Raw genomic sequence first — 27,038 nt, forward strand, 5'->3', positions numbered from 1 at the left:
TTTGTTGGACTGAAAGAAAACGTTCAAACTTACCCACAAAAGTTTTTTTTAAACTTTTCTAAAAAAAATCAATTTTGAACGAACTTTTTAAATTATAATTGAAATAACTTATAAATTCTTGAATTGGTTCAGATAATACCAAAAACATGCTTTCAAATCTAGAAAATGGTGGGATTTGATGAAATGGCAGAATATTGAAGTGTTTCTGGGAACAAAATTTTACGATGTGCATGTGCGCTTTAAGTGTTTCATACTTTAAACTGGGAAAAGTTAAAAGAATCACTTGTGGCGATGATGGTACAAATTTGTGCCACATTCTAATAAAGTCAAAAATAATATGAAGAGTCCACGTGGACAATTTTGACACCAACACCCCCACCGCCATGGACAAGTGTGGACTTTTTCGTACCCCCTCCCAACCTCTAAACTGTCAACGTGGTATCAATGACCCATAATGAGCTTGGGTTTCTGACATATCACCGATGATTATCACATAATGCTCACCGGTATTTACATTAACACACGTTTTGATTTGATGCAACAAGTTTTATGTGTTGTTGAGCAATGGTGTCTTCATGCTGGACTATCAGTTAATGCAAATAAAACATCAATGGTGCTTTTCACGCAATGAAGGATTACAACGGGATTTCATCCGGTGCAGTTCTTCGACTCTCAAATTATTGTCGCAGATCAAGTTAAGTTCGTTGGTCTAATTCTTGACTCAAAACTAAATTGGTCTGCTCACATCGATTTCAGAATCAAGAAAACTTACATGTCCTTCGGACAATGTAGACAGGCTTTCGGAAAATCTTGGGGACTTAAAGCTTCATACATTCACTGGATCTACATAACAATAAAAACATTCGATTCTGACCATGATGTGCTGGGAGATCAGGATGCTGCTAAAGGATATGCTGAAAAGCTCAACGAATGAATAGACGAGCAACTAATTAGAGATAAACTAATTGTTACTATTCAGCGTACTGAGAATTCTTCTTATGATCTTTGTGAATTCGGTTACGGAACTTCATATCATTTGATATGTAACTACTTTACAGTAATGCAACTGCGTAATCGGTTTTTTTGTATAAGGAACTGAAACTCAAGGATATGCTATTGTTCCTAACCCAGTGTGCTAAAGAGCTATAGGGTTTATCAGTAGGGTTAATGACTCCATTGGGAGTGAAGAATTCAATCTGTTCCCCTACCTTTTAATTTTGACTCCTTTTCCCATCCCATTAGGAATGATATAAGAGGTTATGGCTAAGCATAAATATTCGAATATCATGGGCTGCGTATCGCCCAGAAAGGCAAAGTTTTACTGTGTATTTTCTTGTACTGGTCGAACCATCCATCCAGTATACCGTTTCCCATAACTTTGCCTTGTATAAGCTAATATAAAACTAATATCACTATGAGCCAAATGATGCCAGTTCCAGCTACGCAGTACTCAAATTACAGTAAATGATCTTATGTTTTCACGCCGAGTTTGTTACTGAGCATGTTATAAACATTCGTAAAAAGCGACTTTTTCAAACGAAACGCTAGATTTTTGTTTAGCTTGTCTTGTCGATGCAATCAAAGTAACCAACAGTGTTCCTAGAATATTTTCACTGTCAACAATTTTTTTTCCCATTAAAGGTCTATCTCAAAAAGTCTACACAGAAAAGTGTGTCCATAATGGGGTTACTTTCTTTTTCGACACAGTATGCAGGAGCACTATATTGTGTTTCTGCATTTTGCACACTGGTAAAGTTAATTGCTGGTAGAAAGGAAGCAATTTTTAACCTCTGTTTTGAGCAAGATGAGAAGGTAGTAGATATGCAGCCTGAAACAAAAGTTCACAAGATAAATCGGACAAAGATGAAATTATACATAAGCTATTAGAAAATTATTCAATATAGGTGTTAACATTCGCGCTAGTATACTGAGTATACTGAGTGCGCGCCACTCAGAAAATCAAGCGAAAGCGTAATGAAAACCCGCGCCTACTCATTCAGTGACTTCAGGACGATAGATTTCAACAGTAAGGGACGGTGGGGTTAGTTTTGTTTTCGGAGCATAACTACCATAAATATTGGTCGAATTTCAATTTTAGACCTGGTAAAAAAATTCAAAAAAATCATTGTGTTGTTTGAGATATGACAGAATGCGTGAAATGCGTGGAATCGGCATTTTTTAGTTTGGTGGGGAGTTGTGAACCATCGCAAAAAGTAGAAGAGATGGAATATTTTTGTGATTTATTTTTATTAGGGCTATAGAAGATAAATTTTAAGATATTTTTAAACTTAACCCATTCATGCCCATATTGTGTGTGGACAACAACGTTTTTGAACAGCTATAACATTTGTTTGAGACAAGATTTCTACACAAAAACAAGTAAGGCTAATAAATATAACTATTGCCTTTCATTTGAGTATCAACAGTTGCAAGGATCAGCTCTAGAACTAAAGTTATTGCAATTAATCTGATTGGATTTTGATGTGCTGCCAGGATAGTTTATGTTGATGACGGAAAATGAATTTTTCATATATCTTCGTTATGTTGCAATATTTTTAAAAACTGATAAAACTTATCAATGTAGACTGTCTTTGGTTACGTTTTCCACACAATTGGGATATTGTAAATATTCTAGAAGAATTGCATTGAGCATTAAAAGGTAAAAATTAAGCAGCTTCTAGCACTGCTAGGGAAACACCTATGTTTATGAAAAAAGGTATTTCGTGTTTCTTGATCCCACCGTTTTCAAGAAAAAATAGTTTTGAAACCCTATAAGCACTAGAAAAAAGTTGGGCATGAAAGGGGATGAGATGGAAAAGTGATCTGATTCGCTATGAGTCGGTGACAATATGATTCGCGCCAGTGGTACAGGGAAATTAAAATTGTGGCAGAATCCTGTTCTTCGCATAAAATTGAACATTTTTTATATCATAATATGTATGAATCATCCCTGATGTTCGAATTATGATGTAAACCGGGGTGACTTTGATCATCGGGGTGACTTTGATCACTTGAAACTTCTTTCGTAGATCGCTTATTAAACCAGAATAGTCTACCGAATCATTTTAATTTGAAATGATTTATTCTCCAAACTTATAAAATACTGATTTGTTATACTATTTGAGTATATTGCTCGGTTTTTGGGTACAAAAACTACAAAAAAACCGAAATTAAACTTTACCTTATTTTTACGAAGCTTCGCAAAGTATCTATTTTTTATAAAACAAATAAATCTCACATTTGAGCAAGAGTAATAAATTACAAGGGAGTTTTTATTTTCCTTTAGATTGGGATGTGGCAAATTTAGTTTTAAGAGTTTGTTTATTTTAAATGCATTTTTTGTGAAACTAGTTGGCAATTATTTCAAATTATTTTAAGCTAAAATTCGCAACATTTCTTTATCGTTCAATACTCAAACGTGTTAAAATGAATGAAACATTTGTACATTGATAAAGCAATGAAATAAACCAATTTTAGCAATTTTAAAGGTTTTCAGAAACTTTTATTCTAGTTCAACACAAATTATACAAATTTTGGTTACTCGAATTTTACAGTACATTTCAATACTTTGTATAATACCAATTAACATTTATTTACCAATAAGTATCTTTCCAGAATTAGTTTAAACAAACATTTGAATGAAAAACAATGACATCAATCACTTAATGTGGGTGAACATGCAGGTTATCAAAGTCACCCCGGAATACGAAAACTGACTTGAACTTGATATCATTTTTGAAGAAATAGTTGTAAGCCGACAATTTTAGGTAAAATCATCCAATCTTGTTCCTCATACATCAGTACATGGTTTTAAAATATTAAACCTGAAAAAAATTTGTTGCGTCTAAAAATATGTAATTATTACTTTGAAAAGTGATCAATGTCACCCCGGTTTACGGTACTATTAACCACTGAAATGTACGGTTCACAACTTCCCACTTTACATATCTTCGAAAAAACGTATCTCAATCGACACACTAAAGGCTCTTCCAATTTTTTTTGTCGATGAAAGCCAATTACCCAAAAAATGTTTTGCGCTAATTTACTTGCAAATCAGTTACAAAACGGTACTCCACATACTACAAATACAATTCAGTAAAAAACTTTTTGTTTGATATATTTGGTCGCTAGTTACATAAACATAAAGAACATGAGTTAAATGCAATATTCTCTAATGAGAATCATGACATTAGAAACATTTAACATTAGTTACCACATTTTTATCATCTATAGCTTATCGGGAATTGACGGTGTTCTCAACTCTCCATGGTTCACAACTCCCCACCATCCCCTACACAACTTCTGAACGGGTGCTTACGGACAAACGTATTTATAATCTTGTTGAAGAAAAAATCCATCACTTTCAGGATAATGATACAAGTATAGTTTTTGAACATAGTAAAGTTATACAGGTTCAAAAATAGGGGAAAAGGAACACAAACTCTATCCTAACTCTTTTCAAACAAGCCACATCCATATGGTCTCCTCAGCAAAGTTATGTAATCAGTCACAATAAAAAATGTTTCCGAATATTGTACTAGCGAGAAATCAGAAACCAAAATGTAAGGCTTAAAATTTTGAATATAAGGAGTTCGTCATAAAAAACGTCCCAGAAATCGATAACCATAAATCGACTAGACAAAAGACGTCTTCAGCAGAATTTTTGCAAATGTTTTTTCTGCAACATTCTGGAATATACCTACTATTTCTACAGCCAAACTGTCAAAATAAAATGTTTTTCAAGGATTTTTATTAATACTAGCTTTCATCATATAATGATTTAATAAAGCTCTTGTATGAATACCAAAATTTTACTTCCAATGTAAAAATGCAGGCCCACAACTGGGACCTAGGCCTGGGGGTAAAAAGTAGTGCTGCCTCCCCCCCTCCCCCACCCTCTCATTAGGCCTGAATGAACGTTAATTTCACTGACACACTGATTGCCCATAAAGGGAGTAGCTCATCCTAAACAAAATATTTGTTGCTTGGTATAGAGCATACGAAATCCTTTTATATAGCAACAAAAATCCACAGCTCAATTTGCTCTGATTCATCTGACATACTGAAACCAAAGTCAATCTGGGTTATGACTAATATTGGAACAAGAAGATTCCCTTCAATTCACTCCACCCCTTTCTACGCCACTTTGGGTTGAACCTCCGTTTCAGCTTTCCTCCAATGGCATTCAACAATCGAAACTGAATCTGATCTGGAATCATCCTAAAACCGGTGAATGAGTGGTCTCTTTTGTTTAATCCCAGAAAGAACCACATAAAATCCTAATTATACTCAAATCCATTTCTAAAGGGGCGTCAAAATTCCTTTCCAGAAATTAAAAATAAAACATTGCCCGGGCCTCCAGCTAATTTGGGTGCCAAAGCGAGGACGATGGAAACTAATAAAAAAAGAGAGTTCGTATCGCATATGCTCGAGAGTTGGAAGCAGAAAAGCTTTTAACTCCGGTACAATGGAAAACATTTCGAACGCCGAAGGCAGTGAGGGTTGAACAAGAAAACTGTTCTCGCTTCCCGAGAGTTAATTGCAAACAGCGCCATTATGTGTAGAAGACCGTGTCATGTTGGCTCCAGAAGTCCCAAAAGATCCGACACCTCGATCGGAGGTGCGATCAGTTCACGCGAGGTTTTAGACTAGGCTAATGATGTTTCGACTGAGGCGTCTTTCTTTCCTCTTCTCAATGGACCACACACACACGGGATCCCGAAAAAGGTTCCGATCCCACCGAGCCTGCACATTTGTCCGCTCGGCTGCTAATAACTTTATTAAGTAATTAATCTTATTCGGAGTCTTCTGCAAGCCCCTCGGGGTCCCTGGCAGTCAGCGAGAAGCGGTTGTAATGGGTGTGAACGGTAATTAGTAGGTGGTCTAATTTGCTTTTGAAGTTAACAAATTGCTATCACCCCAAACAACAACTGTGCCTCACACAACGGGATGGCATTGGGTATGATTAGTACCGAAGTCGGATCCGAAGCGTCAGTGAATCATATGTTTGCACTGAATTCGAAGGTAATAATTACGGACAAATATTTCTCGCTAGCCGTATTGGATTTTTGGGTGGCATCTTCCGCTCGGAGATTAGCCCGCGTGTCTGAATCACCCTAAATTTATAATTTATTTGATCAAATTCAAAGTTTCATCATGACTGTCTGAAAGAGGTTTTTTTTTACTGTTGGAATGAATGAATCTACTGGCGAGTTTCTTCTGCTTGAAAAGAAGAATGAAACCGAGAACAGAAAGAGAGAAAACATCTAGCTCCCCGACATATTTGTTAATGAACGATCAAAACTCATCCGAAGCTGAACAAAAACCACCCAAAAGCGCAACAAAAGATGAAAACAGTCAGGCCAACATTATAACAGGTTATTAAACGGGGCGATTCTCCCCTTCGTTGGAAGTCATGCGGCTTATTCATCGGATTTTTGGCTGAGACATGGCAGACAAGAAAAATATTTAATAACATCTAAATATCGCCACGGAAGCGTGACAAATTCAAATAAATTTGGAAACGTTGTTTTTAGCGCTGGAATTTGGGTGAAGGCATCACTGGTGGAAGTAGAAGAAGCAGTCTCAAGCGTTCATACGCGGGATGGATGGACGATCAGTGGTAAAATGTCGCAGTAGTTAAATTCTGTGCTAAAAATGGCGCCAAAGCCGTTCAAGTATATCTACACATCAAAATTATATCAAATTATGATTGTAGAATTAAACCAAAATTTATTTCGGTTTGATGTAAACATGATTGTATAAATTAGCTTCGGGAATACATTTGGTTATGTTGGCAAGATGTAAACAAGAAGCAAAACTGCAAAAACGTCACGAAAGCACTTAAATTAGATTTGGATAATTTCTGAAGGTCTTAGTCTCAAAATATTTAAAACAATTTAAAAAAAGATTAGAAAACTATGCAGAGTATTGTATTTTAATAAATCAACATACATAAATGCCTTAGAATATGGATCCTTCATTAATTCTGTTGTAGCGTTTCTAGTGATGAGATCTGAAATACTTTTACTGTGATTTGTTTGGAAATACTCGTGTTTCAGTGCCAAACGTTTCATCTCGATACCTACAGCATTAAAAATTGTGATAGATGGATGACTAGCATATAAAATTGTACCTACGCACCCTCGTCTAAAATCAAACATGCTCATAATATCGTGAACATCTTGTGAAGATGGATTTCAGGCAGGAACCTGGACAAATGTTTATCTGTCCATAGCATGGGGTTATATCACCAGCAAAACTTTTTTAATATTCGCCGATAAATTTTCCCAGCATTGGATGATCTGGCAAGGAATTTGCAGCGGCGGACTGAAGACCAAGCTTTTCATCACCAATAAATCGATCGACTCAAAGCTGTGTATTTCTTATTAATCATAGTTAGAAGCAAACTTTACGATTATATCGTGATTGTAAACCAAGTTATTTTATTTCCCTTCAAAATGAAACAAGTTGTGCTTAACTCGGATCAAAATCATAAGTGCAACATGCCAACACAGAAATAGTGGTTTAACTACGATAAAATTGCTGTTAACAATCGTGTTCTCATCCATAATCATAAAATTTTGAAAATATATCACCTCATACAGCAGAAGCTGAGGTAAAATAGAAAAGATCAATAATTAAAACAAAACTATTTGCGATTTCGTCTGGCCTTCGGCCACTGGACACTGCACAAATAGTTTCATGTTGGAAAAAATAGCCGTTGATATCGACCAGTCCAGTGTCCGATTTTCCACGTGGGCGTGATATATTTAAACTTTTTAACGTCTTGACTGCCTTCAATGAAGTTGGATAACAAAATATTTTAAAAAAATTGCCGTGGGCATCTTTCATACTTTCCAATAAAAACAAATCCAAAATAAACTTTAGAGTGTTCCATAACAAAGGTTTTATTAATATAATTATTGTAGTTAATACTTTCACTACAGTAACCTTTGGGCTTGTTTCAATTCAACAACCATTAAATAACTGTTGTGTAGTAGTTTATGTATTGGTGTCAATTATCACTATTTTCGATTATGTTCATGGCAGAGACTTAGTGTCTTCATCTATTGGACGTAGTGCAAAAAAACGCCTGACAGTGAGATTGAATCATTCTGGTATAATTTATTACAAATGTTTTATTGCTTTTACTCAATCAATTGGCTGGTAATACAACACACGTGAAGAAGCTGTAATTTGTTCTAATCTCCATAAAAATATTTGAAGTATTAGCAGAAGCATTTAAAGATTGTATAAAAATGATTAGTCTGTTAATTGTTTTAGGTTCCTTCTTAAAATTTTGTTGTAAGGTCATTTTTTCGGATAAATTTTTCACTTCCCAGATTTTTTTTGTAAATTAGGATTATAGAGGTTTTAACCTTAAGGTCATTCGCCTCTTCGAGTTAGAAAAATCTCTTATGAAAAATTTCTAACCCTATGATGCGGGGTCAGGACTCGAACCCAGGTGCGCTGCGTGCAAGCCAATCGATTTACCAACTACGCTACGCCCACCCCCTACTTCCCAGATCAATTTTAAACAAGCTTTGGGCCGCAACAAGGTTAATACAATGCATAACTTCTGCGGAAACTGAGAATAATTTCTGATCAGAACTCGAACAAATAACGACCTATTTATTGGACAATTGATGGGTCAAATGGAAGTAACATACGTGATGAATAGTATCAGAGTGGTTAGATCTTCCTGTTAGGTGAAGTATATGAGTTTTTACATTGAAAACGTCTTACTGCACTATCTGGGGCTGGGTATCATTCTAAACTCTAAAATTAAACGTTTTCACGTCAATAGGGCGCACTAGCGACTCATTTAAATATCACGAGATTATGAATAGAGGTTCCCCGGTTCTGTTTTAGCATTCCAATCGAGCAACATTATGGCTGTATCGTCCGGACAGTACAATAAGTGGTAGACGCTATGGCATTTCTGTAATCCGTACATAGTTAAACCTTGTACAACTTGCACCCGTTTCTTTGCTATTTATCGTGCACTGCGCGAGATGAAACTCACGAAAATGGAAATGCGACCGATTCGAGTCGTGTTCACACAATTATTAGCAATATGGGTGGGAAAAGAAGTTTTGTAGGGTGGGTTTGGATTGAGTTCAACACTACAGGATGCGACGTGTGTATGCTGCTTGTGAGTTTACGGAATGGGATAAATTAATTTATTATTATGTGTGTGTATTGGGTTGACGGTGTGTTTTCGGAGATTTGTTGGTACGTATTAACACACATACGTTTCATATTTCGAATATACGTGATGCGGACTCAACTTGATTATCACGTTCTGAGAGGCGGGGACTTGCTTTATATGGATAAACCGGTGACAACGTTGAAAGCATTTTTTTCCAACGCATACTGTCAAGCGTTCAATTCGTGTAGACGCTCACCGAAAGTTCTTTGAACCTTAAAGCAGCAATAACGATAACGATATCTCATCATTTTCTTTTTGTACTGCGCCATTTCTTTGGTCATTCGAAGTTCGCGCTTATGGCTAATAGAGTTCACGACAGTTTGGTGGGTTCATGGCACAAAATCCACCCAATTATCATCATACCTCTCCTGTACGGTCTTGGAATAGTGGTAGGACGCCAAATTAGGTCAACGCAACTGGTTTTGATCGTGCTGTCTTTATAACGGTAAAAACTGAAGTAGCGTCGTGTAGAGATCTTGATTGGCAATACCTTGTTGGTGTTCGTCCCGGTTTGGGAAGTTCTACATCTTATACGTTTTCAATCAGGTTCTTTTCTTGGCCCACTAGACGAAACTTTGCGAAACATCTGGTTTCCTGCCAAGTTGCCAAGTACCGTGTTGAAATATTTGGATTCCGTTTAAAATGAGCAATCAATGCCGTCCATTCCAGGAACCTTACGACCTTTTCCTGTCCGCTTATTTTTTTATTTTATCCATCTTAAATTTATAAAATACCCACGGTTCAATTAAGTTAACAAACTAAGCTGTATCAAATAAACCACTTGAATAAAAAATGGAATGATTTGATAGGATGAAACCGTACACTTGCCCTAATCGATATTCAAATAATATCCACACTATGGCCCGTCAGTATTTTAAGTTCCGGGGCCGTTCGCGGCTCTCGATGGCCCTACCCATCGCTTCTTTTTGAAAAATTTCTCGTGGAACGAAAACTACAAGACATACAGCTCTAGTGTCTTCCACGAAGTTTTTCGAAATATTTTATCTTCAATTTTCTGAAAGACTTCGAAACTCTTTCTCTAACCCTGCAACCTGCGGTCAGAGCCGTAGCGTAGTCTTCTGGCGCCCTTGGTGGAGGATCAGTTTTGCGACCCTTTGGTGTTTACTTTGACTTTCTTTTTCAGTTCGTCCTTCAAGCAATGACTTATGTACATACACACAAAAAAAAAAATTTGAACGACATGTAAATTAATACGAATGTAAACATACAAAGATCGAATCAAAACTTTGATTGAAAATTACGTTAAAATCAATGCACTCAATTGGAGCACCAAAAAGCATACAATTTTAGGCTTTCATTCGTGTTATATTACGTCATTCATTTTACAGCAATAAGCGTGTAAAAAATACATTGAAGTGCATTGGTTTTCCGTTTGAAGAAACTGTAATTTTCAATCTACGTGTAGAATTATAATAAAATTCGTTGAAGAAAGCACGACAAGTCGTGTGGATTTTTTGTGGAACCTAATTTTACATTTATATTCATGCTCCAAATATGTGCATGAAAATAAATTTAAAATTACAAAATATTTTTTTCTGTGTATAAATTGCGCACCTAACCCCTACTTCACCCATGTTTGACTGTCGTTCATTGCATGTAAAAACCAATCACAAATCTTTTATTGTATATTTATGAAGTCAGTTGACACTAGGTGTTTGAACGCGACAGAGCGAGCATCTGTTCAGAAGACTGCATATTAGGGTGTCAATAGCCCGGAAATAGGTGACCGACGAATTCAATAACCGGACGCATCTCAACAGTATTAGCGCCTCAAAAAAAAAATTTCATAATTTTAGTTGCATAACAAATGTCTTTGAAATGCATGAAACAGCGGATCTTGCATATTCTGATAAAAAAATTGTTTCGACAAAATTTGCCTCACTGGTACTTTTAATTATCAAATTGAGATTTTCTAATAAAAATCAAGAAAATTTGTTTTTTTTTTAAATTGACACCAGATTTCATGAATTTCTACAACATTTAGCATACAGAAAATAAATAATAACTACATTTCTCAATTCAAGTTCCATCTCACTTCAAAATTTTTCCTAGTATCACAAAAGTATTTTTTCCACACTTCACCAGGCCTCGAACCTTCATGAAATTGTTTTTCGATTGCGATCAAATCTTGCCTGGTGAATTTTTTTCGAGGTGCAATACTTTTGAGATGTGTTCGGTTTGAAAGTTCAGGATGAGCCTAAATATTGGCACTGAAACTCTGAACTGGTTGATCGATTAATTAAGGTGCATATCATTAGACCAAGGGCCGTCAGGGTATTCCGATTATATTCCAGATAGCACGCGCCCATCTTTTTGCACAAGCAAGTGAACCAAAGATACTTTATGATCGATTGCTGATTAAGTTTTACGCATATTCTTCGTTCCAGTTTCTATGAAAATAAGTTGCATCCAGATCACATTATTCCTTTATTCAGACTTGTCTTTCAAATTATATCCCCCCTGATTTCTGTCTCTTCCTTCATATTATACAGTCTTCACTTTGCGTCCGGCTTTAGACCCGTGCATAAATTAACTCTCCTAAAATGACCCAAATGATCCTAAAATGGATGTCGCAGAAATTTCAAACACATTGAACTGGGTTCAACCGTATCCGATCTCCTTTCGGATTAAAAATAGAATTCTAATATTCCGCAAGACGCAGCTGTGCCAGATCTTTCGAAATTTTGTTATTTGAATTGTTATATTTTGTCTAAAGCAAACAAATGGCGGTACTGGCGACAAGACTTTTATATAGAACTAACGCGTTTACATACCCGCCCGCAAAGTTGAGATCACTGGTGTAGTTATCGATTCGAACTTGGCATGCGTGGATCTACCGAAGGATGGAATTGGCTGTTTCAAAGACCCCTTGCGCCAGTAGGCGAAGATTTTGAACGGCAATCGCGCCGGATGGGACAATATGATGTTTCCCTTCAAACTAGTGTCGGGTGACCATTGGCGAGACTGCTTTGCGTCTTCTTCGAAAAAGATCGCCTGCATGATCGGTTGTTTGTGCCGTGCGCCTTGCATTCAGTATTACACTAATTACAAGCAAGGGTAATGTAATAATTTTTTCTCTCTTGGGAGGCCGTCTATATACCAGCAAGAGGAAATTCTGCCACAAATCCGAAGCAAATAGTACCTGGTCTTATACATTTAGAAGAAACGAGGAGTTTCCAACGCTTCCAGAAACACCGGAAATCTCAGATGTCAACCAGAGCTTCAACGTAGTTCAGGTTGGGAACCGGCAACTTTGTGATATTGGGGAACTCCTGCGGGCATCGAGGAGACTTCAATTTTCACGGCATGGAGTTATTTTGTCGATGATAATTAACTCTGCTTACTCTACGATCTATGCTATATCTTTAAAAACGAGATTAATCCACCTAACAGTGTGATGAGATATTTCTTATAACACTTATCCCTCTCTTCGGATATTATAACGATTGAGAACATTTACAACATGATATTTCGCGAGATTTTTGATAACATGGGACAGTGGTAGGCCTCAGAGAAACCCAGAACCTCTACCCAGTCAAACCATTCCGCAACCGGTTCGGACTTCTGAATGGATTCAGTATGGAATCCAGCTCAAATGCATCAACCGATTGAGTCAGAATCGGTTGTTTCCTTGAAGCTAGAATCCATTCAGGATTCTGAACCGGTTCCGGAATGGATTTGACGGATAGTTGGGATAGGTTGATGTGGCGGCGCTAGTGTTTTATCGTATATAAATTCAAATGTTTACACACTATTAATCTGTTCTCTGTTGATAAGCCTTTGATGATGTTCACACAAGTACTTAGTAATATTCAGACCTGACTGAGTATACTAAAAACTTTAATTGTGTTTTTCTCCAAACCACATTTTTTTCAGTGGCCGAAAATATAACTATAAATATTTTTTTATCGTTCTGAAATTTTCACAGCGTATTCGAAATTTCCTTTTCCAGCGACATACGTAGGATTTCATTTTTTTTTTAATTTTTTTTAAATACGCAATTTCGTATCAATTTTTATGAAATGTTCAGCGTTTTTCTATTAAAAAGAATGCCATTTCGCGAAACATCAAAATATCGTCTTTCTATAGTTCTAGGGAATCGAAAAAACTTTTGTCTGTGTGAAAATGTTGTCCAGCCACAATATTGTGTTGAAAACACTTGACACTTTTAGTTTTTGTGCATCAAACCTAGTATTATAAATCGCATTTTACGGGATCTCGATTGCATTAAGTAAAATTACCGAAATATGCCTATGTGCTCGTGCTTCACAGTAGTGTAACCCCTTAATAAAATTTTGCAATCTTGTTTAGCCCTCAAAAAAGTAAGGGATCTCACAGACCCAGCTATTTACAGTTTTCTAGCTTCGATGGACTTGTAAATTGAAATACATATGATTGAGCGTTTTCGGGTTTTCGATTTTCTCGCTGATAAAACGCCAAAAAAGAAGCTTTTGATTTCATTGAGTCTTAGGAGCGAAGTTTCTTTAGGTCACAAGTTTAGCTTGTCTTTTTGAGTGTTCGAGAAAATAATGCAATTTTCTAATCTTTGTCGATTCGCTACATATATAAACCTTTGGCGAGGTGTCCTGCTATACAAGATCGAAAAAAATGAGTTTTTTTTACTTATGGCGATAGATAAATCACAACAATAAATGGTCAAGCCTTCGAAAATGGCAACCACAGGCGAAATTTTTTTTGTCAAATTTTGCATCAAACTGTTTGTTTTCCGTATGTATATAACCTCTAATATTAAGAAATATGAATGGTAAGCCCAGAAAAAAATTCCATGTCTGTCATTTATTAAAGTTAGTTGATGCTACTTGCATGACCTGAAAATGACTAAAAGACCGTAAGGAGATAAAAATGTACACAAAATCCATATTTTCAACTTTTTGCCTGGAACCACATTTTTCCATCGTAGTCTAATTTAAATTTGATGATATTGCTTGAAACATTGAGATGAATATGGGTAAATGCTTATTTTCAATTGTGAAGTAATGGAAACCATATAACTTGTAACGTGACAGATCAAAAATTCGAAAAAGTTTTGTGGACCACACTAAAAGCATGCATACAATGTCTAACCTATATTTTTCTCACTATTTTGAGTCTACTTTTTGAAACTGTATTGTAAAAACCTTAAAGCTTTATTCATTTTTGTGAAAACACTGTTGATCTTATGTAACGTGACAGATGCTTTCTACTGTGAAGCAATTCCATCAAGTTTGATTCAATTACGTCAAAAATGGTGACCATCTTAGATTCTGATGAAACCTTTTACGTTTCATCTTTATGGGAAACTAAGCATTTTGCATTATTAAGCAAAGAATTTTTATTTAAGAATGATATTTAAAAAGGGCGTATCAGATCTTGAATGTACTACTTTCAAAATATATTGTTCGAAAATCGCCATTGGCGTAGCCAAGCTACATGATAGCAAGTTCTAGGGAATCAATTCTTCTGTGTGAATATTTTTTGGTGAAATTTTTCAATAAGAATGGAAAAAAATGTTATTAAATACAATTACAAAGAGCAATGATTTTTTTGTTAACGAAAACCTAAAAATTGCAGAAACTGTAATTACATTATCAGGAAGTTAATAGTAAGGAAGCATTTTTAACTTCAAGTATACTTCTAAATTTCTTAGTATTTGCCAGTCATAAATATAATTTTCTCATACAATACTAATACTAAATATAATTTCGAAGCAAAATGCTCTTAAGAAAAATTTTCCGAAATATTTTGATTTTTTTCTTCAACAAAAACATTTAGTAGTGAAAATATGCCCTTTTAATAAATAACTCACAGATACCAAACGCGAAAACATAACACGTTTAAAATTTAATTGCAAATAAAAAATGTTTTAAACATAATTGCATTGTGGAGAAAATAACAATAAAAAGTTTTAACATATTTCAAAAATTCCTTTAATTTTCAAATTTTAATTTTTTAATTTGATTTAATGTTTTACTTTAAATAATTTAGTTATAGAATGTATTTCAAAATGGTTTTTTAATTCAGAGTTCGCATGAAAAATTGTGCTTCAAAATGCAGATGTTTTTGAGTTATTTTAGATTTTTTTCGACATAATATAATACTTTGTGAAATTACGACCTTTCCATAAGTTATTCACGTTTGTTCATCAAAACCAATATGTTTTTCAAAATAAACATGAAATTTCTCGTTAATACTCAGTTCCCAAACCGAGGATGATTTGTGCGTGACTGTCTCGATATGCTTGCTTCAATAAAAATATAGATCTGTAACGTGACAGATTCTGGTTGTAACGTGACAGATCATTGAGAATACTCCATAAAATCGAAAACAAAATTTTTCTTCAGGAAAACTATATTTCAAACTCTTCCTTGTTTTCCAAGCTTCAACTTAAAACTGTGTTCATGCAAATTTGGGGGCCAACGAAACAGACTTTTTCAATTTAGTCGGGCAACCTCCAAACTCACAGCGAAAATTGTGTAACGTGACAGACGTATTAAAATGACAATAACACGAAAACCGCTCATGATAGAAAATAACTTTCTGTAGATAAAATGTGCGGTTAAGTGACCTTAATAATGTTCCGTTGGGATAGAATCTGGTTTTATCGTTTTCGCTGACTTATCTAATGAAATATGCGTAAAAATGTAACGTGACAGACAGAAGCCTTGACCATATGTAGATTTCTTAAGATTCTAACAAACATTTTAACCATTTCTGTGTCACGTTAGTATCAAAAATTCATGTCAAAAAATATAATTTCTAGAAGACTGCGAAAAAACGGGTACGGTACAGCAAACAAAAGGTATACTTACTTATGTAAATTGAAAATTTTGTTGTTTCACTGATATCAACCGTAACTACCAGCTGCACTTTTCCAGTAACGAAATATTCCTTTACACCACCATATTGGGAAGTTTTTCAAGTAAAATTTTTATTTTAGCTTCCCAAATGTGTATATGTTTCTTCCCCTTTCAAAACATCTCGAGAGCAAGCCCCTTTTTTGTCTCGCAAAGCAGTCCACCTCCTTAATTATGCCTATTAATTTAGGGCACATTTTTAACATAAATTACCCAAACAAAGGAACGAATGGAAGAAGCTTCGCTAAATTTTGAAAGGAACGGTGAAATTATTCTTTTAACTAACTACTAAAAATGGTGTGGATCGATGCAACAGACAAAATATATCCTGAAAAATAATTCCCAAGTAGTCAGTATTCCAAGAAGTTTCTTGTGGACGAGTTTATAATGACTTTGTTTCCACTTACTTGGAGTCATTTATTTCGTTTCTTGTTTTCCGAAATATGATCCAGATTGATCTGAGGGTCATAAGTTAGAAAATTAGCTGCCAGAAGATACTTGCAAATAAAAGATCGCACATTGACAACTGATCAAGACACAATCAGACAATTTGAAATTGTTTGGTGCTCAATCCTAGCAGTGGTAGGTAGAAAATGAAGTACAAAATATGTCCTGATATCATCCTTTTTTGTTTTATCTAAATAAAATTCGGCTGGATCATTACTATATTAAACAATAAATAACATGCTACAACTTTTAAAGCATACAAGATAGATACTTGATGTCTTCAGCAAAGCTGTTCGCAAAAGATAGAGCTATAAATATGCAGAAGACATCATCTAAATATAACAGCTTAAAAAAAATTAATGAATATATCTCACTTACAGGGGGATAAATTAGTGAAAGCATAATGTCAAAAAAGAGCATATAAAATCCAATAACTTCATCGCTAATAGTCCAATTTCAACAAACTATAGTTCGTTCGAAAGGTATTCATATGAGCTGTCCGAATATGTATGAATTGTTTATCTATGTTGTTAATTTCGACAGAAATTTAAAAAAACTGCAGAAAGTGCCTTTTTTGGACATTCAAACATCCATATCTGAATGGGTGGGGTGTATGGTGGTAAACCCCAAAGCCTTCTCTTGGCTACGCCGTTGCTTGCAGTTATTTATATCGCTTTTCATTTTCCGATTTGTTTCAGATCGATCCGATGGTTCCAAGTTAGAAAAATTGCAGTCAGAAGGTTCGCGCAAATTAACATACGGTTACTAATGAAACTTGGATATTTTTGGAATGGAGTTGACGAGCACATAACGGAAATCGATATCGGAAGCCATTTTAATATCCCAGACAGTAACTTTCGGTTTAGATAATTCTTTATAACCTCAACAATGTGGGTATTTTCAGGATGGAATTCATGAGTAGATGATAGAAATCAATGTCAAACCATTTTGAAATCCCGGAGTTGGGGTCCATATATTCTCTATAACCTCAACAATGTCGGTATTTTCAGAAAATTCACGAGTTGCGTTGCGTTGCGTTGCGAAGCACGGTGCTATTCGTAGATTGCATACTAACGATTATCATGTTGCCTATAGGTAGTTCAACTCATATTGCTTGTGAGATAAATGATCGGGAATGAACTTTATCTCTTGTGAGTTCAGTAAACCAATAGTATGAGAATCGTCATTGCCGGCCACGACCATCTTCACCGATACTTAGGATAAGGTAGGAAATGTTGATGTAATACCTACTTAAGGAAGGCCACCGACTCAGCGACGCTTCCATAGGTATTACGGAGTTGGACTGGAGGACAGGTACAGGTCTAGGATTCGCCACAAGTAGACAATGCGACCACGAAATGAATGTTTTATATTATGGGATGGTTAGTCTCCGAGCACACGTATACTCGGAGCAAAATAATATTTAGTTATGTTTTTCTTGTGTTTAAACTCTAGATAGCCGACTATCGAGAGTGATTTACTTTTCCCTAAACTACAGCAATTTGAACTCCACACAGCCGGCCGTGGGAGTATTGCTAAAACTGTGAGCTAGCCTGATATCTATAATCGTTTGAGAATTGGGTACTGGACCACTGGATAAGAATATTTTTAACAATCTCAAATCAAACCACAATTTAGTCTTCCCATATATCGAGTCATAGCACCCACGACAACACCCGCTGGCTGCACCTGGCTCCAACGTCTTAGAAAAAGTTTTGCTGGACCGCTGATCGCGATCTACCTTCAGATGTCAGATGATGAGTGTGAGAAAAATGATCGTCAATTACACAACCCAACAGTCAACAATCCGCTTACAAACACGCATCAAAACCTGCACCCAACCGTCAACGTAAATGCAAAAAAAACAAAACAAGATACCGCTACACACTCACTAGTCGACAGGTATAAAGCGAGCTGACAGAGTTTCCTAGTAAAGAGTATAAATTGGTGTGTGCGTGAAACATGTTCAGCCTACCAAAAAGCATGCGAAGAGACTCGATGTATGAATGCGAAGTAAACAAGCTCAGAAAGAGCAGGAAAAATAAACACATGTACACTGTACGGCAGCTGCGCTTGGTATCAACACAAAAGCACCAGAGGACCGCTTAGAAGACCGGTCAGTACACAAAAGAAATATCGAATATAAATGACAACTAATCAATCCGATTCTTTTCTTTGGAAATTCAAACTTAACACCAATAAAGCGTATGCTTGAAAGAAACTAAAGTACGATTCACACGACACTTCAGCCTCCACCAACGGAATACAACGTCAACGTCACATCACGATTCCGCCAGAAAAACTTGATGCACGTCCGTACGTCAAAATATTCTGTGCCGTTGCTCTTGTGTCTGAACGTCTCCTAAACCCTGCATGTAAATAATTTTGACGCACCGTTGACGCAATGCTCCGGAGCCGGAAGACCGACGGATCGTGTGAATGAGACACTACAAGCGGCCCTTATATGACCACCATTGTCAATTCGTTTGCGAGTTGAGTGCGGCATAAATGGGTGTCGGGAAAAAATGGAATGACGATTCATGCATTCATGTGGGATTGAAATTTTGGAGGGCAATCCATCAATAGTACTGATCTTGCAAGACCAGCTTCATGTACACATTACTACGCTGCGGCATACGTCCGAATATCAAAAAACACGATTGCTTGCTCAATACTACAACCGACCACCAACACAAAATGAATATATTTAAAGTAGACTCATCCGTTTGGTTTTCCTCTGCATCTTCACGTAGCACAGATCTTTGGCGTTCACGTATTTGTTAGTGATTCGCTCACCAACACGAAGATTTTTTAATCAAAGTCGGAACACACACACACGTTCGTAAGATCTGCTTTTAAGAAATGTATCTTCTATTTAAACTAAATTTTTCCACTATTCACTAGCGAAAATTTATCTCACAATGAATCCAACTGTTTCATTCAATCATTTGGTACACAGCACTTGGCATTCTAACTTGTAAATCATTTAAAATTCAACAATTCTAGCGAGCACTAAATTCCACGACTGGTATGTGTCAGTGCACCCAGTTCCCTATCGGTATTTTCAGAAAATTCACGAGTAGATGATGAAAATTAATATCGTACCATTTTGAAATCCAAGAATGCCACTTCCGGGTCCATAAATTCTCTATAACCTCAACAATGGGATTGACGAGTAGATGTCTAAAATCAATATCTGACGCCATTTTTAAATCTAAGATGGCTACTTCTAGCTTAGGTGAATTTTTTATAACCTCAGCAATATGGGTATTTTCGGATTAAGGGTTGACGACTAGATGACAGTAATCGATGATGAAAGCCATCTTGAAATCCAAGATGGAGATTTTCGGTTTAAATAAATTCTCAACGATATGGGTATTTTCGGAATAGGGTTGAAGAGTAGATGACGGGAATCGATGTATGAAGCCAACTTGAAATCCAAAAAGGCCACTTCCGGTTCAGATAAATTCAACAATGTAGATATTTTCAGAATGAGATTGACGAGTAGATGATAGAAATCGATGACGGTAGTCATTTTGAAAACCATTCAAATCATTTCACAATCCAAGATGGCGTCTTCCGATTTAAATAAATTCTCAATAACCTCAACAATATGGGTATTTGCAGAATGGGATTGACGAGTAGATGTCGCAAATCGATGTTTAAAACCGTTTTGAAAATCAAGATGATGACTTCCAGTTTAGGTAAATTCTCTATAATATCAATCAATATATATAGGTATTTTCGGAATGGGATAATTATAAGTAAATACCGATACAGTGATGATATGGTTACAGCATATGTAGCTCTACAAGCAGTCATTATCTTGGCCTTCAAAATGACGTCACTCATCGCTTTATGCCATCTACTCGTCAAACCAGTTCCAAAGATACCCATATAATCAGAGATATCAAAAATAGTGCTCAAACAGAAGTCTTAAATTTACCCAAACTTTTGTTTAAACAAAAAGAAGCGACTCAGAAACTACGAAAACCCCTCAACTACATAATAAGGTTAAAGTGTCCAGTTAGAGTTCAAAATCCTGCAAAATTTTCTTTCTGAACCACTGTACATAGTGAGAAAACTATGCAAACATAATGAGAGGCGGTTGGTATCTTTCAACATTTTGGCTATGAATTAGAATTCATCTGAGGAAACCACAAAAATAAACGTTTTCTTGCCAAATATCTACTATTTTGATAGTTTTCTTTATTACACTAAAATTCCACGGAAACAGGATTACACGATAAACTGTATTCTTGATTTTGATTCCGACCAGACAAATGCGGGTTGAATCCAGAGCACCGTTTCGATATACCATTATACTGGTTACACTGTTAGCGCCTGTGTTTTAATAATATTATTATGTGATATTTATTCAAAGAAATGCATTTAATAGTTCACTAAAAATGAAATGTTTTAAACCATTCTAAACCCCACAAACAAATCAACAACTATATTCTGAAAGAAAGTACCGCTCTGACCACGTACACACCCTAATACATGTCCCACCTCAAGGTAAAGCTGACCTTCATCTCACCAAAAAGGAACACCGCATCACCACCACACCGGTTCAGCTGGCTTTCGGTGACCGTGAACAATTTTTGATTTACACTTTCCGTCATGGCTTTGCTACACATTTCAAGTTCCTAATTTAGATGTTATTATCCTCCGCTCCATCGCCCTGCGCCCCTGCTTCGACCGTTCCGGAAAAACAGAGAGTTCGCTTACTCACCGAACAACGCCCTTGAATTATGTGTTGGCATGGTTTGGCTTATGGCGTTTTACTTGCTTCCTCATACTCAGCTCTCGGATGCATCTGCCACATGCACTTCAATTGTAAAGTGGTTTGCTATCTAAATGTGCATGGTAAATAGGCCGGCGATATAGGGAAATGTTTTCGGCCTTTTAATGCGTGTCGAACATTCGTCCCTCCGTGTCGAACCAATTGCATCTACCAGCCGGAGGGGTCAGAGGCGCGCTTTTTAGCGGTAGCATTTTCGGAAGTGAAGACAAGCCAGTTGACAGTAAGTTGATACCAGTTGTTTCTGCTCGGGTGGGCACGTGGTGGTGGTACTGGAACAGAATAAAGCCCCTTTTTTTGAGTCACTTCGTCTGACGTCATATGAGACATTGAATTGTGCACTCTTGAAGCAACTTTTTCGATGCTCAATTGGATGAATTTTTATGACCGTGAGATTGAGCAGACAAAAAAACGGTTGATAAATGTCTTAATTATGTCCCGGCGCGGCGTACACTGAAACGACGACGGATGCCTTAAACTTTTTTGCGTGACTGAGAGATCCTGACGGATGTCTGCCAACTTTTTACCATACCCAGCTGATGATTTTATTAGCTTGAATAATGATCATTACCACAGGTCTTACCTAGTTTATTAGTTGTTCCCCTCTTCATGGTGCTCGTCCACTGCAAGACTTGTTGTTCATTTTTAAATCTCCATTCAGAAAAAAACCTACCGGACACGCAAGAGAATACAAGGACCTGATCTTGAACATGCCTCTTTCAAGCAGTCTGTCGGATCAGGTAAAGCTTCTAAATTTGACAGTTCCGAATGCTACGTAAAGGGTGCAATAAATGAAGAAGCACAAAAAAGAATATTTAATAACACTTAAGTAGACATGTAGGAGGGCCAAAGTATATTTTTTATCCCGCATTTCCCGTGATTAGCACAATACACGTCCAGTTTTTCAAACATATTCCACCACCGCCATCTCCCGGGAGGGCAACGAAATCTTCTGCACCATCGAAAGTGCGGAGGAATCAGATGAACAGACAACAATTTAAATGAAGCAGTTCGGACTTCTGGCAGCAAACGAACCTTACAGTATTTATTAATAAGCAAACACAATAAAATTAATATCGAAGTGCTAATTTATTCATCCAGTGCCGTTGAAGAAAGTCCGATTTGATCGTCGCCTGTCAGACTGTGGATCCCAGGTAAATGTATACGGTTTGTTGTTCTTTCCTTCCGTGGGACTCGATTGCGTCGGGACACCGAAGATTTATCCGAAAAAAAGGTACACTGTTTTATGGCCTCCCCCTGCCGTTACAGGAATTACAAAAGAAGTGCGTATCTACGTCGACCTCCGCAGGGCTACCTATCCTTTCTGTGGGATTTCTTTGTTTTACTGACGCTCGGAATTGGGGGTCGTAAATTGGTGTTTTCTTTGGATGTGCTAAATGCTTCCTTTCAGTTGTAAGTGATGGCAGTGTGGCTGCTGACAACAACTCGTTGAGAAAGGTGCATGGAAAATGCCGTCCGATCGAAATGCTGGACCAGGACGAGAAGCACTGCTAACTAGTGAACGACGTTTCACAAGGGACCTATGGGCTACTATTGTTTGCGATGACCATGAATGTCAAATGCACTTTTGAAATTTATGTCGATGTCTGCTGTCAGCAAGTTGAGGTTTCAGAAATCATTTGCGTTTGAAAATCAGGTGCACTAATTAATTTAATTTCATTGCTACTTGAGTAATGGAAAATGTCTTTTGACTGTCGAACTTATTTGTAAAGGATATTTTTCGGCTTATCAGTCGTGAATTAGACAGCGAAAACAACTATATTGTTTTTACTTCCAACGTTTCGATGGCTTTATTCCACCTTTATCAAGGATTAAAAAATTTGTTGTTTTCTTCTTATGTTAAGATTTGTTGAAAAAGTGAACCGTGCTACGTGAAATATTTATTTCTAGGCATTATTTCCTATTAGTCGACGGCGCCGGTGGTTGAGTGGTAAGCGTGACCGCCACTCATTCCAGTTGGTCTGGGTTCAATACCAGCCGAGGTCGTTGAGATTTTTCTGAGGCGAAAAAATCTGTGGTCACGTCTTCCTTCGGAAAGGAAGTAAATCCATTGGTCCATGAGTTGATGGATCAATATCTAGTCCAGATAGTGGAGTCACCTCTTTGGCGTCGGTCTGTGGCTTCGTAGCGGAAACAGACCGACGGAAAATAACTAGAACATGAAAAAGTAGAATCGAACTTCTATACTTACTAACAAATATCCTATTTCTCGTGATACCTGTGGAGTGTGCAGTAGTATATACGACCTCTATCAAAAAGCAAATATCGGACTAACATTCCTTCCCTTTCACATTGATTACAATGATATTAAAACTGCCACCGATTAAGACTTTTCATAAAATTATTGATCCGATACCAAATTTTTCCAATTATTCAGTTAACATACCGCTATGTTTTTGCGTATAACATTTGTAAAATTTTATTTTGATTCATTTTTATAGTCTAATAAGTCAAAAATTGACGCAAGATTAAAAAAAAATTGTCAAATTATTGTATAAATTTTACATAGCGAAATAGACAAATCGATCACGGGAAAACAAGGATGAATGTTCACGGAATAAATAATAAATAAATAAATCAATCGAATCAATACTTTTATGTAAAGTCTTACTCGGCAACAGTCTCATCATCAAAATTTAAATTTAAAAGTCACAAAATAAGCTTCAAATAAAAATTATATCAACATCTATTCAGTAGATACTTTGAAATTAATCCTCAAAACCAGTTTAATTTAGGCATCGGTAGTAGAGGACCCGCTGAAATTAAAATTGCGGTTCAATATGGTAGTTCAAAGATAATAAATTCATCGTTGCGGTCCAAATTAGATGTTTCAAGCAGTTTCGGCAAACTGAATTATAGTTGAATGTGAAAAGTACCAATAATGGAAATTTCAATATGTCCTAGAGCTAAAAAAATATCAAATTAGATGGTAGGATGAGTTAAATTTTAATGCGTAAGTACCTAATTTAAAACTTTTTTGGTGGTATCCTACGGAGGTGGTGAGTGAAACGAAAGCGATCATGTGAAAAAAATTATTCCAGAGAGGCAGGAACCAAGAATTTCAAAATTAATTCAGCAAACGGTAAATTTATCATAAATTCTCGGCATCCGGCTACCCAGAGCAATTACTACATGCTAACACTTTTGAGAGTTATATAGATCGTATCACTTCTCAAGGTGAAACAGGATTTATTGCCCCTTCCTATTAATAAAAACGCTTTTAATCCAATGTCTGATGAGACATTTCTTATAACACTTATCACTCTCTTCGGATATTTTATCGGTTGAGAATATTTACAACATGACGTTTCAACACTCTGCCCACAGATCACTACTTCATCATTTCGGACAGCCTAAGTTCTATAGAGGCTCTTCGTTCGATGAAGCCCAAAAATCAATTCCCATATTTCCTGGGCAAGATACGGGAGTCCCTGTGTACGTTATCTGAAAAATCTTATCAAATTACCTTTGTTTGGGTCCCCTCTCATTGCTCTATCCCGGGCAATGAAAAGGCCGACTCATTAGCAAAGGTGGGCGAATTAAATGGTGACATATACGAAAGACCAATCTGCTTCAACGAATTTTTTAGTATTTGTCGTCAGAGGACACTCAACAGCTGGCAAACCTCGTGGAGCAATGGTGAACTTGGACGATGGCTACATTCCATTATCCCAAAGGTATCAACGAAGCCTTGGTTCAGGGGGATGGATGTGGGTCGGGATTTTATTCGTGTAATGTCCCGACTTATGTCCAACCACTACACCTTGGATGCGCATTTGCGGCGTATTGGGCTTGCGGATAGTAGTCTGTGCGCTTGTGACGAGGGCTATCACGACATCGAGCACGTTGTCTGGGTATGCACCGGGTACTTGGACGCCAGGTCTCAGTTAAAGGATTCCCTTCGGGCCCGAGGTAGACCACCCAATGTCCCAGTCCGAGATATGCTGGCAAATCGTGTTTTCCCCTATATGTCCCTTATTTATACTTTCATAAAAACGATAAATATTCCAATTTAGCCCCTCTCTTTTTATTTCTCGTTTTAGAAGTTTTCTCCTGCCTTGTGGGACCGATCAGCTCCAGACTGCAACAACCGCCGTCGCACTTACCACTACGGAAACTGAAGCGAGAGCGACTCGAGGTCCGATGACTTTTGAAGGATTCCCCACGGGTCCGAAGAATACCATCCGCCAATCCGACCTACTAGACTGAGGCGCTAATTTGTTTCGCTGATCTCCCGTTTGCCCGAAAGTTGCAAGTTTTGCTGTTCTCTCCCGGTCACCATCTACGCTTTCTCTCCCCTGTCCTTGATACAACTGCTTCTACAGCCCCCCTCTGAATATCTTGACCAAGCATAAGTCTCCGCTAAAAAAGTTCAAATTTGTATTCTGTATTCCTAGTTTTAAGATAGTTGTAATTTTACCTCTTTGTTAAAACTATTGTCCCCCATCTTGTAAATAGAATTGTATCCCTAGTTTTAAAACACATGTGAATTTTCTCATAAATATTTGTTCCCCCCTTTTGTGTACCAAACTATATTGTTAGTTTTAAGATAACTGTAAATATTTCCTAAAAAACTATTACTATTGAATTCCTTGTTTTAAAATTTTTCATAAAAAAAATCTTTTGCCCCCTCTATTGTATATAGAATCTTATTTCTAGTCTTAAGATAGCTGTAAAATTTTTCTCTTTTAAAAAAAAATTTCAACATTGTAACCTCCTAGTTTTAAAATATCCAAAATGTAAAAACAAAAGAATTTGGCACCGCTAAGCTAACGCATTTGTGCCTATCAAATAAACGAAATGAATAAAAAAAAAACATGACGTTTCGTGATGTTTTTGATAACACATGCTACTTGGGACAGCGGTAGGCCTCAGAAAAATGCTCAAATCAACAACTTTGGATATTATACCGATCAAATTAGCATGGGACAACATCTTTGCGAGAAATTTCGAAAGTTACATCAAATCAAAGGTAAAACGAAAAAATGCCCTTTAAAATAGGGGGATACCACTTAATACTCATGATTTGTGAATAAAATATTTAAGTTCTTCAATCAATGCATTTTGTATGCACATATCATTAAAAGCGTTTACTTAAATTTTTATGGCGATCTGTAAACTGGTCGGTGTTAAGCCAGACCGGACTAAGTCGTAAGACATCAAAAAATTAGATAAGCATAGCACTGGATAAAGAAATTCTTCAGCTACATTCGACTTTTGTCAGATTTGAAATATGTAACAAAAAGCAAGAATTATGGCGGAAATTAATTTTCAATTACAATGTAAAGAATGATGCGATCAAAACTTTAAACTCGCTTTGCTCGAAATCAATAAATTGTCACTTGGTCCGGTCTGACTTAACACCGACCAACTATAACTGAAATTGCAGCTATTGATAACAGGCTACCTCAACGCGATTATTTTTAAATCGACTTTTTCTGAAAGTGTCCTCACAATGAGCAACATATTTCGACTCATAATAGCTAGAGGTTAGTCTTTGATAATATTCACACCCTTATTAATAAAAGTAGAATTTTTAAAAAAGGCGGTTTTTTTCATTTGCCTAAAATATGCATTAGGGTCTTAAAATTAATATGTCCAAATATGGAAGGCGGCAATAACATATGAATATTCAAATTGTCAATTTCACCGAAACGATTATGATACCCTGAGTGTA

Source organism: Topomyia yanbarensis, chromosome 2 (assembly GCF_030247195.1).
Source record: "Topomyia yanbarensis strain Yona2022 chromosome 2, ASM3024719v1, whole genome shotgun sequence".
NCBI lineage: Eukaryota > Metazoa > Arthropoda > Insecta > Diptera > Culicidae > Topomyia > Topomyia yanbarensis.